Source organism: Sinocyclocheilus anshuiensis, unplaced genomic scaffold (assembly GCF_001515605.1).
Source record: "Sinocyclocheilus anshuiensis isolate Anshui unplaced genomic scaffold, SAMN03320099.WGS_v1.1 scaffold538, whole genome shotgun sequence".
Taxonomy (NCBI): Eukaryota; Metazoa; Chordata; class Actinopteri; order Cypriniformes; family Cyprinidae; genus Sinocyclocheilus; species Sinocyclocheilus anshuiensis.
The window spans coordinates 422,739-437,592 of NW_015544166.1; the positions used below are offsets into that span (position 1 = coordinate 422,739).

A 14,854-nucleotide genomic window follows, 5' to 3' on the forward strand; every position below is an offset into this window, starting at 1 on the left:
ATTTCTCAGGTTTAAAAGGATTTTTGCACAAAAAATTAAAACTATGTCACAATTTATTACGTTCCAAACTCCAAAAGAAGTATCATAAAAGGAGTCCAGGCTACTCCAATATTATATAGCCTCTGATGAAAAGATTTAAAATTTCTCTTTTACTATATATCTTAATACTATAAAGCCTACTGTATCATATTTGATACAGATTTACTGTGATCAGAACTTTGCTGAAAACTCTGTTGTAGGTTTACTTCAGTATCCATACATTATTATTTTTTTATTAAAAATCATTTTAAAATGTATCATATATGATACAACAGGAGAAACGTTTATTTATACATATCTCAATTATCATTGTATTGCATTGCATTACCCGACCAAAATAAAAAGTACAGAGCATTAATCCTAAAATTACTATAAACATTTAAATATCATCTTACTAAGACATATTATTGGGAGATATGGAGTGACAACTGATATTTATATGCAGTTTTATGTAAATAGTCTGTTATACTGTTAAAGATTAAGATCTCATTTATTCACATTGCTTTTTGGGCATATAAATATCAGCAAATTACATATCTTTTCACAGTTTTGGCCTTTGAAGTTATGTGGCCAAAATTAAGGCATTTATATTCTCCTATATCATACTATATGAGCCATAAAAGTCTGATGTATCAAATATGACAACATGCATGCAAATTGTTGTTTAAAGGTTCAATAAACAATTTTTAAAAAAGGACTATTATTTTATTTCAGGCTTTACAAGGTTAACTCTCATTTGCACTTGCACATATTCAAACTTGACACATCAAGAATGACTCCAACAAGGACGATACAAGAATGATACATCCTATTTAACATACTTAAACCAATTGAGATTTGAGAGAGATTTTCAGAATACAGAGCTCAAGTCATATATGGACCACTTGCTGTTTTGAAAGCAAAGTAAATGAGGACTGAAGTTTGATTTCAGGTGACTAGATGGCTGGGGTGTAAGAGCAACTTACGGGGGTCTTGTCAAGATGATGGGCTTACACTGCTGTATTTCTGACTCACTAGCTCGAAGAGTTCCTCCAGAACATGCAGTAAACAGCAGGGAGGAGAACATCAGCCAGAGTGAGGGCTATAACAGGAGCTGCAGTGCATGCTGGGCCGCCAGGGAAGAGCGAATCTGAAGCCCGACAGGGGTTATCAAAGTAAAATAAAAAATAAAGAAAAAAAAAAATAATTAAGTGATCAGACTTGTGATTTTCACCTGGCAGATCATGAAAAGGGTGTAAAATGTGACAAATTCCATAGAGTTACATTGAAGGAGGGACGTATAGAGACCAGAATATCACAGGGCATTTGGGCTCTTTTGATTTGGGACAGTAAGTAAAGTCCTAGCTATCACATAGCATTATGCTAAAAACCCCCCAAAAACACAATCACAACCAACCACAAAATCAATCTCTATGAAGTGTCAAAACATTCCTTTCCTCAACGTACTGAAGTGTACTTACAATTTGAGGTTTGTTCATATCACTAACACTAGTATGAACAATAGTAATAGCGATGCTATCAAACATCTCAACTCAAGCATTTAGCATAAAATCCCAATAGCCAAAAAACTTGTAGTGACATTAACATAAATTAGCACAAAAAATGAGCTTGTGTAGCCTACAGACAGTCATAAAGCAGGCGTGTATGAGCGAGAGCGCTAAATCAGCAGGGGTAAGTTAGGTTATGTTTGCAGGCAAGGGTTCAGCATCACGTCTGGTACAATCTTGTTTCAATTTCTGTGCTGTTCGTCTTTGACTCACTCTCAGATATTAAAAGCCACAGAACAATGTCAGACCTGTCAATCACCGAACATCTTAAAGGGCCTGCTGCCCGACATATACATGCACATGGATTCAAATCAGTCTATGAGTCTGTCAGTCTCTCAGTTCTCATGGGCGGCACCGGCACCATATACTATTCAATATACCCTTTCTTATACGGAATTGCCATGTATCTCTCTCTATATGCCCACAGGAATCATAAACAATTATGAAATATTGAATTCACTGTAGCTTTACCATTTGTCTCAAACTGCAGATCTCCCAGGCAACCAGCATCGACAAGTGCTGTGGGGTCTGCATGCTGTCAGAAGAGTGATGTTAGATTGGTGTTACATTAGAAACCAGAACTGTTCAGATGATACGTGTGTGTGTGTGTTTATACAGTTGTAATTGCACATATATGTGTGTGTGTGTTTATGGGTGGACAATAAAAACATTAATTTTTATCTAACACACAGGACTGTGATCTCTGTATCCCTGTGGGTGGCTGCACTACAGGGAACACACACACACACACACACACACACACAGATCCTATAATCAAACTCTCTTTAATGGAATGATGGTGTTTAATTATGCCACAGTGCCCCGTTAGCACACTGAGTCATAAAGACGAGTAGAGCGCACAATAATGCTTGCATGAGTGCATGGGCACACACCAAAACACTCCATTAATACGGTGACCAGCATAAGTGGCCATCAGGTCAGTTTATAGTTCTTAGACATTTGAAGAACTCTATGAGGCAGTACAGAAGAAGACGGGAAGACACTCAGGACAGTCCACCTTTCAATTAAGAGAGACAATCAACTCATATAGGCATTCTAGACTAGTGGACCAAGAATTCTTTTTAAATAAAATGTATTATGTATATATTGTTATCTGTGTCATGATTTATTGATGATTAGTGGAAAATTACCAGCAAAGTGGGATTTAAAAGTCTGAGCTCATATTGAAACTAGGAAATTCAGGCAAAGTTTAAAGTTTTAGAATTTAATAATACTAATAATAATAATAATGATAATAATGATAATAAAGAAATAAAAGAAATACATCAGAATTATTTTTAAAAGGGCTGACAACATACAGAAGAAATATTTAAGATACTGCATTATTAGTTTTGGGTTGGTAAGACGTTTTAATGTTTTTGAAGAAGTCTCTTTTGCTCACCAAGGCTAAACGTATTTGATCAAGAAGTAAAAACAGTGATATTGTAAAATATTATTACAATTTAAATGAAATGTTTTATATGGTAATATATTTTAAAATGTCATTTATTCCTGTGATGGTAAAGCTGAATTTTCAGCAGCCATAACTCCAGTTGTCAGTGTCACATGATTCTTCAGAAATCAAGAAATAATGTTGAAAGCAGCTGTGCTGCTTAATATTTTTGTTGAAACCGTGATACATTTTTCTGGATTTTTTGATGAATATAAAGTTCAAAAGAATAGCATTTATTTGACTTTTTTTTGTAACAATGTACAAGTCTTTACTGACACTTAAAGAATTTAATCCAAAAGCAGTAATTTCTTAAAAAAACAAAAATACTGACTGTACGGTACTGTAGTGTAATTAAATATGTAACCATCAAATACATTCTGTAAAATATACATAAAATGTGGTAACACTTTAGCATAGGGACCAATTATTATCACTATTAACTAGTTGCTTACATGTCTATGATTAACATATTGGCTGTTTATTAATACTTATAAAGCACATATTCTACATGACCATATTCTACATCCCTAATCCTACCCAATACCTAAACTTAACAACTACCTTACTTACTATTAATAAGCAGCAAATTAGGAGTTTATTGAGGCAAAAGTCGTAGTTAATGCTTTGTTAATGGCAAGAATTGGTCTTTAAAAGAAAGTGTGACCTAAACTCTGCCCTAAGCTCTGACTTTTCAATTTTACATTTACAATGTAACTCAATTTCCTCTGCTTATAATTTTAATACTAATATCTCCAAAAATTTGAATATCGTGAAAAAGTTCATTTGTTTTTGTAACTTATTTTAAAAAGTGAAACTTTCATATATTCTAGATTCATTACATGTAAAGTAAAACATTTCAAAAGTTTTTTTGTTTTAATTTTGATGATTAGCACTTACAGCTCATGAAAGTAAAAAAAACAGTATCTCAAAATATTAGAATATTTACATTTGAGTTTCATTAAATGACCATCCCTACAGTATAAACTCTGGGTATCTCTTGTTCTTTGAAACCACAATAATGGGGAAGACTGCTGACTTGGCAATGGTCCAGAAGACAATCATTGACACCCTCCACAAAGAGGGTAAGTCACAGAAGGTCATTACTGAAAGGGGTGGCTGTTCACAGAGTGCTGTATCAAAGCATATTAAGGCCCAATCCCAATTCTATTTTATACCCCTTCCTCTACCCCTCCGCCTACCCCTTTCCCTTTGTCCCTTGAAACAGAGTGTCAAGGAGTAGGGGTGAAAATATTTCCCTAAGAATTGGGACACCACTACTATGCCGTCACACGTCGTCTAGCTCCTACAATACACACACCTATACTGGTGTGCTGGTGTGCATTAGAGCCTTTAATTACCGTTCTATATTAATGCGCTGCTTACTGGCACGCATGCACGCACGCACGCACGCACACGCACACACACACACACACACACACACACATCAGAGCCCCACGACTTTTATTAATAACAGTTTAAATACTGAATCGCTACGTTATATTTTCCAGCAACAAGAGGATAAAATCGCTGTTTTTGAAGTAAACTCGCTCTAAAAAGAGAAACGCACAGACAGTGGACAGCGACAGTGAAAAAGCGGCTAGTGATGATTTGGGGTGCCGTGACGTCTGCTGGTGTTGGTCCATTGTGTTTTATCAAGTGCAAAGTCAATGCAGAGTAATGATGCTGAAAATACAGCTTTGATCACAGAAATAAGTTACATTTGAACAAAATTCATATAGAAAGCAGTTATTTTAAATTGTAATATTATTTCACAATATTACAGTTTTTAGTGTATTTTTTATCCAATAAATGTTGCCTTTGTGAGCATAAGAGGCATTATCAAAAGTTTTACAGTGTATATATATATATATATATATATTCATTGTTTCTTCATTCAAGTAGATGTGCTTTCTTGTCTGGAAATAGCTGCCCAAGGGTGTTACCAAGATGCCCACAGACTGATGCTGCCATTAAGTGATGTCAGAATGGCCGTATTTCCTGGTTGAATGCACAAGAACGCCACCACAATGTTGTAATTGCCAGTGGGAAACCCAGTATTTTCTGTGAGCACTTAAGTTCAGAGTTGGGGCAGTCATTTAAAGAATCATCATGGAAGCTACTGTAATTGTTACTGTATCATAATTTACTTTAGCAGTTTGTACTCATTCATTCAGGCTTTCCACAATCTGCAAAAATGTCCAAAAAATTGCAAAATGCATAAATTGTATTATAATCAGAATTTATTCCAATCCATCCCTTGGTAATTACGATTTCCAAAGTCATAAGTAAAGGCTTGCAAAGAAAATCAAATATTAATTATAAACAATACTGCAATTTAAATATTCTAATACTGAATTCTGCCAACAACGATGAAAATCACAGCTTAACTTTTCAGTTGGGTGGGGGTTAAGGATGCAGGTTATCATGCCTGGGACCAAAAAGAGAACAACTTGACTGTATCTCGCAGCTGAAAGGCCTCTGCGCATCGCAGTGCTGCAATCTCACTCATCTCTCTCCACGGTTACAAAACACCACATCAATAACGCTTGCACCAAGCGCAGCTGGATAAAAATACACCACCTTTGGTAACCCAAAGCGATGAGAACTTGTCTTCTCCACACTCTCATCATGCCTCTGTCTATCTCTCCATCTCTCTCGCACCTACTGTAGGGAAACGACAGAACTTCATTTCATCACCTATGAAGGCACGGCATCAAAGAAACTACAATGCGCTCCTCACTCAACACTAGTTGCCAAGGCAACAATACAATGGACCTTATAAAGCTAATAAATATTGAGGAGGAGGAAGATGGAAAAAAAAGAAAATGGGGTGAACGAAAGCATGAAAATGTGAGATCTATTCCTGGAGCTGCAGAGAGAGGACTTCAATGCCTTTACTGTGATTTTGACTCTGATCCGCGACTTCAATCGCAACAGCGCTTAGAATTCATGTCTTGGACTCTCAGAGGAGATGCTAACATGTGATTCCTGTGATGGCCCTTTTTTGTCTTCGTATGCCAGCAGAATTAAATAAAAGTACTGAATCGACTGAACGTACTATGAGATCTCAATGTTGATAACCCAAAAATCTGCTTCTGTTCAAGGCAAAGAATCTCAGAACTTAACGCCACCGGATGAAACAAGCTCAAAAACCCCATGAAACGCCACCATTACACAGTCCTGCGACAGTGGGACACAGGACACCTTTATTAGGGCAGACCATCAGGGAGCCGCCATCAAAGAGAAGAGCAGAGGACCCCTCCATTTGAAAAGCCCCCTGTTAGACTGGAGAGTGACTGAGATGAAAAGGCCCCTTTCACAGTAGAGACCTGGCAAACAGAGATATAAACTCCCCTGCAGCACCAAAAGGGTTTTGTATTCTGCAGCGACATTTCCTTCGCTATCTATCACCGTTTGCCTTCTTTACGAGATCGCTTGTCTTGTACAGAGGGAATGGTGTGTGATGTGGCCAGGGAGAGTCGTGTAACTCACAGGCCAAATTAGGTTTTGGTTAAAGATTTGCCAGGTCCTCCTGTGACACATCCACAGGTCGAGAGGTTTTTGGGAGCGACAGAGATGAAGGTAATGACTCCCATTGGGATCTATACGAGTGACTGAGTTTAATAAATGGTAGAAAAATTTGACAGTTTTCAATGGGGAGTGAATTTACCAGCAATAGATCTTTCTTACCAGCCATAGAAAGCACTGTGCAAAATAATAAAATAAAATAAAATAAAATAAAATAAAATACACACACATATATGGATATATTTAAAAAAATATTTGTATGTATATATATTTATACTTGTATATAATATAAACAATATACTGCATATATACCTGAATACCTGAATTATTATTTAACTAATTTTCCCTTGCATGTTAGAGACAAATAGTGCAAGTAACTGTGTCACTCACTGCAGAGATGGGTCAGTCTCCATCTTTGTGTGAAACTGTACCTGTCGCAAAAACGTCAAGACACATCATTATTTTGTTTCTCATATCAATTTGTTTAACAAGAGTTATTTCACATCTGGAGGAAAAATAACATCTTTAGTGCTCCATGATAAACTACTAATGGAATAAGTTGTTTTTTAAAGTATATTTTTACTGGTCAACTCACAAATAACTGTTTTATTTACTTGCCAACTACAATTCTTACTAAAAAGTGGTGGGTGTTCATTTTGGATGCTCCCTGACTGAACGAGGTAAGTAAAAAAGGGGGAAAAACACTTTTAACAAAGGTAGATATTGCAACATCCCCAACTGTTACCGACTGTATCTAAACTGAAAACAGCAAACTTGGCAAAAGTGAATAAGCAGTAACTCTTCTAATTAGATTCTCTCTCTCCCTCCTCCCTACTTTTCCCCATTTTCTCTGAACACATGCGTCAGGGGATCAGGGTGCCAGACAAGCATGTGCGCAGCATTAGTACAAACCAACGGACTGCGAAGTACACCAGCGTCACCATGACTACCCCACCTCAGCACCAGGAATGGCATCGCCATGGAAACAGCATCAACTGCCCACTCGGCCAGCAGTGCCGTAGGTGGATGCTGAGGAAATGACAGGCAGGAAGTGGCGGTCTTGGCAGCGAAACTGCCTGTGCCAAAACACTGACTTCTGCTGAGATGGTGCGTCTGCAGCAGGCCTCTCTATGTGCAACAATTCAGACTGAGGACATTCCCACATGCCGGTTTCATACAGTGCCGAGTAGCAGAGCGGCACTTTAAAACGCCGATCAAGCCATTAAAAGGTGGTTTGATGAGTAATTTAGTCACACTTTTACAGTAGTGCTGCTCAAAGCAGCGGGAATCACTCTGTTGTTGGCACAAGCACTCTGAGCCAATCAAGAGAGACGCCTCCTCCTGAAATAAACATGTCTGTATGAGAAACGTAAGGGGGGTCGGGTTTTATCCAGCTTGTGATCTCATTGGCTGAAATGCCTATAGAAATAGCATCCCTGTGAACAGAAAGCGAATGCGTCCCAAAGCTACCATTATTTGTTCACTCAACACTCAACACTTTTACACCTCCATATTCTTACTGCATGTCAGCAGTTTTCTCAAATCGTGTCTTTTTTATTTGTCGTAAGGGATTATATTTGAGAAATCTCGTCCTCTAGACAACAAGAGGAAATTAAATGCTAAAGAAAGGACAGTCGTACCAGTGACGCTGTAGTCTTCGGCCGATCCGATGGAGCAGTTGGCGGGGCTGATGGGAGGGCTGGTGCTGAAGCTGGCGTAGCCGAGTGATGAACTGACCTCCGAAGGATCACCGCTGTGGTTCTGCAGGGGTTTCTGGACGTCCTGGGAGGAGGACAGTGAGGTCCGTTGCTTTGGCTATGACAGGAAAGAGTGTAATGTTAGCATCAGTCACTTAAAGAGGAGACTTTTATAAGCCTATTTTATATTAGCCAAGTCTCCTGCAACAGATCCTTATGTAATTCTATCTAAATTGTAATGTAGAATTTACACTTCAATAAAATTAGGAAATTGGAGGCCTTTTGTGAGGCACCGTAGCCCACGTGGAAAGCAATGATGTGCAACATAACCAATTACTGGCTGCTGGAGTCACTAGAAAAGAGTGGTATCACATTTCTGGACTGTGAAAATGAACGACAATGCATAAATGTGCAGAAAATTAAGAGCAGCAGACCGAGGGTGGTCATGTTTCACTGAGCAATGTTCATGTTTAAGATTCACCAGAATTTTATCAAACTTGTTTTTAAACAAAAATAAAATGGAAACTCATTTCTAACTTAGGTAGGTAAGTGTGCTAAAGTTTAAAATATATAAATTCACACTATGAGATATAAAGTCACATTGTGAGATTTGAGATTGCAGTTATTAGTAATAGTTGCAATTGAGAGATATAGCATCACATTTTGTGGTATAGAAAGTCTCAATTACGAGAAATAGTCAAAAAAGTGAGATATATGAAGTTAAATTGTGAGATAAATTCACAATTTCGAGAAATATTCGCAAAGAAAGAGTTGCAGTTGTGAGAAAGTCGCAAATACAAAAAATAAAGTCAAATTTGTAAGATATAAAATTGAAGTTAGGAGTAAAGAAGTTGCATTAATAAGAAATAGTCGCAATTGTGAAATATAACATTTTGCGGTATAAAGTTGCAATTAAAATATATAAAGTCACATTTCTGAGATATAAATTCGAAACTGCGAAATATAAAGACAAATTTTGAGATATAAATTCACAATTATGAGAAATAGTTGCAATTGTAAGGAAGTTGCACTTATGAAAAATAGTTGCCATTGTGAGAGAGTCACAATTACGTAAAATAGTCGCAATAAAACTAATTGCGAGGCATAATTATGGGAAACAAAGTGAAAACTTTTTTTTATACATTAATTTATTTTTTATTTTTATTTATTTATTTGCCAAAAATGGGTTTTCATAAATGACTTGGAATTCATCGTAACCCCTTTTTTGGTAACACTTTAAATTAGGGAACACATATTCACTATTAACTACAACTTTTGCCACAAACTCTTAAGTTGCTGCTTATTAACAGTTAGTAAGATAGTTGTTAAATTTAGGTATGAGGTATGATTAAGGCATCTAAAAATAAAAAAATAAGGCATTAATATGTGCTTTGTAAGTACTAATAAACAGTCAATATGCTAGTAATGTGCATGCTAGTAAGCAGCTAGTTAATTGTGAGAATTGGTCCTTAAAATAAAGTGTTATCCACCCCTTTTTTGCCCATGGTGCCCATACAAAACTCACAGCAACAATGCGAAAATGAGGTGGATTTGTTGCTACACAGTTGCTAAGGTGTTCTGTCTGGTTGATAGCATTTTGCTGTGCACATGCTAGATGATCTGCATAGTAGATTACTGGCTCAAATCAATAGATTCATCAAGTTTGTATGCTATTCTGAGCCATTCCTTTACTAACAACCTCTGCAAAGACATCCCAACAAAAATCAAATGCACTACGCAACAGAGTTTGTCTGCAGGAGAGAATAAAGTTTTGAAAAAGCCTGCAAGTAGGAGATGGAATGGATGTGAGATACATATTGCTCAGCGAGAGGGAGAGACAGAGCGAGACAGGGAGAGAAAACAACAAAAAGAGATGACTATGTGCAGAGTCAAGCAGTTGTATAACCACAGGAAGCCTTACATAAGCATCATCTCCACTTCCTGTTGCATCACAGGTGTCCAAAATGCCAAATTAATTCATTTGCATGAGAAAAATGTCTCTGATTTAAGTGACTTAATTTCACACACGCACGCACTTGGCAGAAACCTGGCACCACTTCAAAACACAGATGAAAAAAAAAGAATACTGAAATACTAAAAGGAGAAAATCTGAGAGAATTTGAAAAAGATGGTTTTGGAGAAAAAGCAAAGAAGACTGAAGTAAAAAGAGAGTGAAAGCAGGTATAACTGTTGTCTATGCTATATACAAAAACCAACTTTCATGCGTAATAAATCAGTTTAAATCAAAAGCTCTTTACCATACATGCTTCATCCACCCTTAAATCAAGTTTCTTTCTTCTGTCCATGTCTAATAAAGTATAATATGACTGCTGCTTACCTCTTACGGCCTCCGGCCAATTTATAACTCTTCACCTCCCTGACAGCTGTTTCCTTTGACAATACAATTCTCAAAGATGTTTTTGGCCTCATATGCTCACTCAGACTAGCTCAGTATTGAACAATTTATCTTTATTCTTACCTCTCAGTTTGGTTAAATATTCAGATATGGGAAACATCAACCTTTTGGAGGACATGACCTGTGTGTTAATATACAAAAGTTTCTTAACATACAATTACACTTAGTTTCTTCTTTGCTTATGTTTTATATTTGATTCTGCAATTTTGTTTTGCATTGGCTCCCTCAGCTTGTATTTTGCTCTCCTATTTGTGCAACTATTTCTAACTATGTTCTGTTTTTTTCTTGGTTTGATCCTCATCTGTTTGTATTTGCTCATTTTATGCAAAGTATATAAATAATAAATAATAATATAAATAATAAAAAATAATAATCATTATTAGTAGTGTTAGTATTAGCATACTGTTGGTTGGTTGGTGTTTTAACGCCCTACCAGCTTCCTTTGCTATTTTCATGTGGAAATATTATAAAAAGAAAATGTATTTAGGAGTAATATAATTTCCTTAGAGAGCTTAAACCAGCACAGTTTAATAAAATATGCACTCTGATACTGATATTATACTGCACTCTGGCATTGGCGGATCTTCATTTAATATTAAGAATCGTGTGTGATTCTGGAACGTCCTATTCAGCATTGTCTATATATCCCATCGCAGCGATTATTGAAAATACTGATGCTATTATTATACCAAGCAGATATTTGACTTGTTTTTGATTTCGTGTATACTTTATTTAGAAACCTTACTCACTATTACTGCTTTTCAATGCGATCTGAATGACTTTTGAAAAACTCTGCAGCACTTAATGTCCCTTGTCTGTTGGAAAAGAGGTGAAAAAGACAGTTAAGCAAATGGTTTGTATTTGACTAAGCACATCCGCCACAGTTTTGCCCAAATCTGCAAATTCAGGCAGTTTTCATTTTGTTGTCAAACACACCTTGGTGTCAGGAACTGCTGCTAATGAACCTGTTACTCACACACTTGCAGTCTCACACCATGAACTCCTAATGAGTCTGTCATGGCTGACTGTAGTTAAATTAAAAAACAAAACATGCCTGTTCATCAAGCACACCCACTGTCTCCTCTAATAATGTTGTACAGCAGTCTCTCACACACACACACACACACACACACACACACACACACTCACCCTCTCCCCGAGGTGAAGATCAGACAGGAGGAACAGGATGCACACCTGCTTCACTTACTTTGGCTGCGCGTTAGCTCACTAATACTACATTGATTGCGCTGGCCCATTATTCGGAAAGCGAGTGCAGAGTGAGAAATTGTGCGCTAATTTATGGATGGTAATTATGATAATTATTCAGTGGGCTCTGGGATCGCGGGGCAATAAATGCCACTAACGCGACTGTTTCACCTCCCAGTGGGGCATTCAGGAATGCAGTACTGTCAATGCATATGCAGATCACATTCAGCTCAAATCTCAGAGCGAGAATTTATAATTACGGAGAATCATTCAGCGCTGATTTTATATGCTCATCTGGTTTGGGAAATACAATCACATTGAGTGACACAGACTGTTGATCTACGAGGATCTCAGAGTGAATCTCATGACACTTGTCAAGAACGTGTTCAAATCCAATTCTCATTACCATAATGTGCAACACTGTCATAATATGGGATTCAAATACATTAAAAATATAATGGTTACACTTTATTTTGATAGTCCACTTTAGACATTCTATTAATTATAAGTAATTTTGCAACTACATGTCAACTAATTCTCATTAATTTGCAACTACATGTCTACTAACTCTCAGAGTAGACTGTTAGGTTAGGTTTAGGGTTAGTAGAATAAGTTGACGTATAGTCAGTATGTTGTATGTTGTGGACCCATCAAAATAAAGTGTTAGAAGATATTAAGCAGACAGTCCACTAATACTCTAATGACTGCTAATTGACATGTAGATGCAAAGTTACTTACTGTTAGTTGAATTTCTAAAGTGGACTATCAAAATAAAGTGTTACCAATATAATATGATTGAATATAATCTTAAATATATTTTTATTGTTTCTACAAATTGAGAAATTACAGTAAATAAAATTGTAGTGAACCTATTAATATCGCTTCTATATAAATATCGCAAAATATCTATTAATATGCTTTTTGATATTACAGTAACGCAGTGGTTCTCAACCAGGGGCCTCAACAAACTTGTCAAGGTGACGTAATTTATTTAATTATAATAAAGAAAATCTAACTTAATTAAAATGCTAAAACACAAACACACACACAAAAGAAAAAAAAATAAGATGTAAACTTAAATCATATTTATTTCCCCCCTCAATAATGATTATTTTTACTGAAGAACATACAGAATCAGACTCTTGAATCAGGGTTTCTGCAGGATTTTTAAGCTCAAATTTAAGACATTTTAAGACCTTTTTTAAGACCTGCACAAATAAAATTAATACCATATGAGAGGGGTAGGGCAATGTAGTACCATATTAAACTGTAAAATTACTGTAAAAAGCATAATTTACAGTTCAGATACAAGTTTTCACAAAAACAAAGTTTTATACAATGATAAACTTTACATTTCAGCCTTTAAGCCATTGTTAAGAAAATGGATGAGTCAGAAGTATTAATTATTATATTAATTTAAACAATTATTATCAATAAATTATTATATCAATTAAATAACATAAATTAGGGGTGTGCGATATTGACAAAAAATTATACCTCGATAATATTCTGGGATTTTATCTATAACGATAATTAAACAATATTTTGCTGAGTGTGTTACTGTGCTGATATCTTAAGGACTACCGTGGACAGACTCCTGAATTTTTTTATATTCTTAACACACACACAAAAGAAAAAAAATAAGATGTAAACTTAAATCATATTTATTTCCCCCCTCAATAATGATTATTTTTTACTGAAGAACATACAGAATCAGACTCTTGAATCAGGGTTTCTGCAGGATTTTTAAGCTCAAATTTAAGACATTTTAAGACCTTTTTTAAGACCTGCACAAATAAAATTAATACCATATGAGCGGGGTAGGGCAATGTAGTACCATATTAAACCGTAAAATTACTGTAAAAAGCATAATTTACAGTTCAGATACAAGTTTCACAAATACAAGTTTTCACAAAAACAAAGTTTTATACAATGATAAACTTTACATTTCAGCCTTTAAGCCATTGTTAAGAAAATGGATGAGTCAGAAGTATTAATTATTATATTAATTTAAACAATTATTATCAATAAATTATTATATCAATTAAATAACATAAATTAGGAGCGGGGTAGGGCAATGTCTATAGTACCATATTAAATGGTAAAATTACTGTAAAAAGCATAATTTACAGTTCAGATACAGGTTTTCACAAAAACAAAAAGTTGTATAAAATGATCAACTTTACATTTAAGCCTTTAAACCAAGAGTCAAAAGTATTAATTACTATATTAATTTAAACAAGTATTAACAATAAATTATTATATCAATTAAATAACAGAAATTAGGGGTGTGCGATATTGACAAAAAATTATACCTCAATAATATTCTGGGATTTTATCTATAACGATAATTAAACAATATTTTGCTGAGTGTGTTACTGTGCTGATATCTTAAGGACTACCGTGGACAGACTCCTGAATTTTTTTATATTCTTCATATTCTGTGTGGTCAGTGCACAGCAGTGATAGAAATTAATAATTTCCAACAAGTTTTATGGGCATTTTTACCTTTAAGCCATTTTTTTCTAAAAGTGTGCACCACCTTTTGAGTCAAATTCTTGCATTTGGGTTGTTACCAAGCAAATTAAATCAGTATCAACAAAATGTTTCTTTGCAATGCAGAGGAAACACAGAAGCTGCATTAGAAGTGTCATTTAGATGCATTTACCATTTACACAATGCAGCCCTGAGGGACATTAAATACTTTAATCTGCAATTACAAATGCATAAATAATGTTTAATGTTTTTAAACATAAAACATTAAAAACTGATGTTTGAAATTATTAAAAAAATGAAAAGGTACCTTAAATGTGAAATTAAAACCGCCAGTAGGTGGCAGCAAGTCACTGTTAATAAGTGAGTCATTGCGATTGAACCGAATCATTTAAACGGTTCATTCATTCAGGAACAAAACAGCATCCTGTTGCTCAGAGACGCAAAACAGCGCTGTGGCTAGGGAGGGGTACCG

The 14,854-nt window shown here is 35.6% G+C and overlaps 1 pseudogene; it reads right to left on the reverse strand.

Moving 5' to 3' along the window:
- The window catches only part of LOC107695855 (ankyrin repeat and sterile alpha motif domain-containing protein 1B-like), a 192,108-nt pseudogene that overhangs the window by 61,087 nt on the left and 116,167 nt on the right, over positions 1 to 14,854 (reverse strand).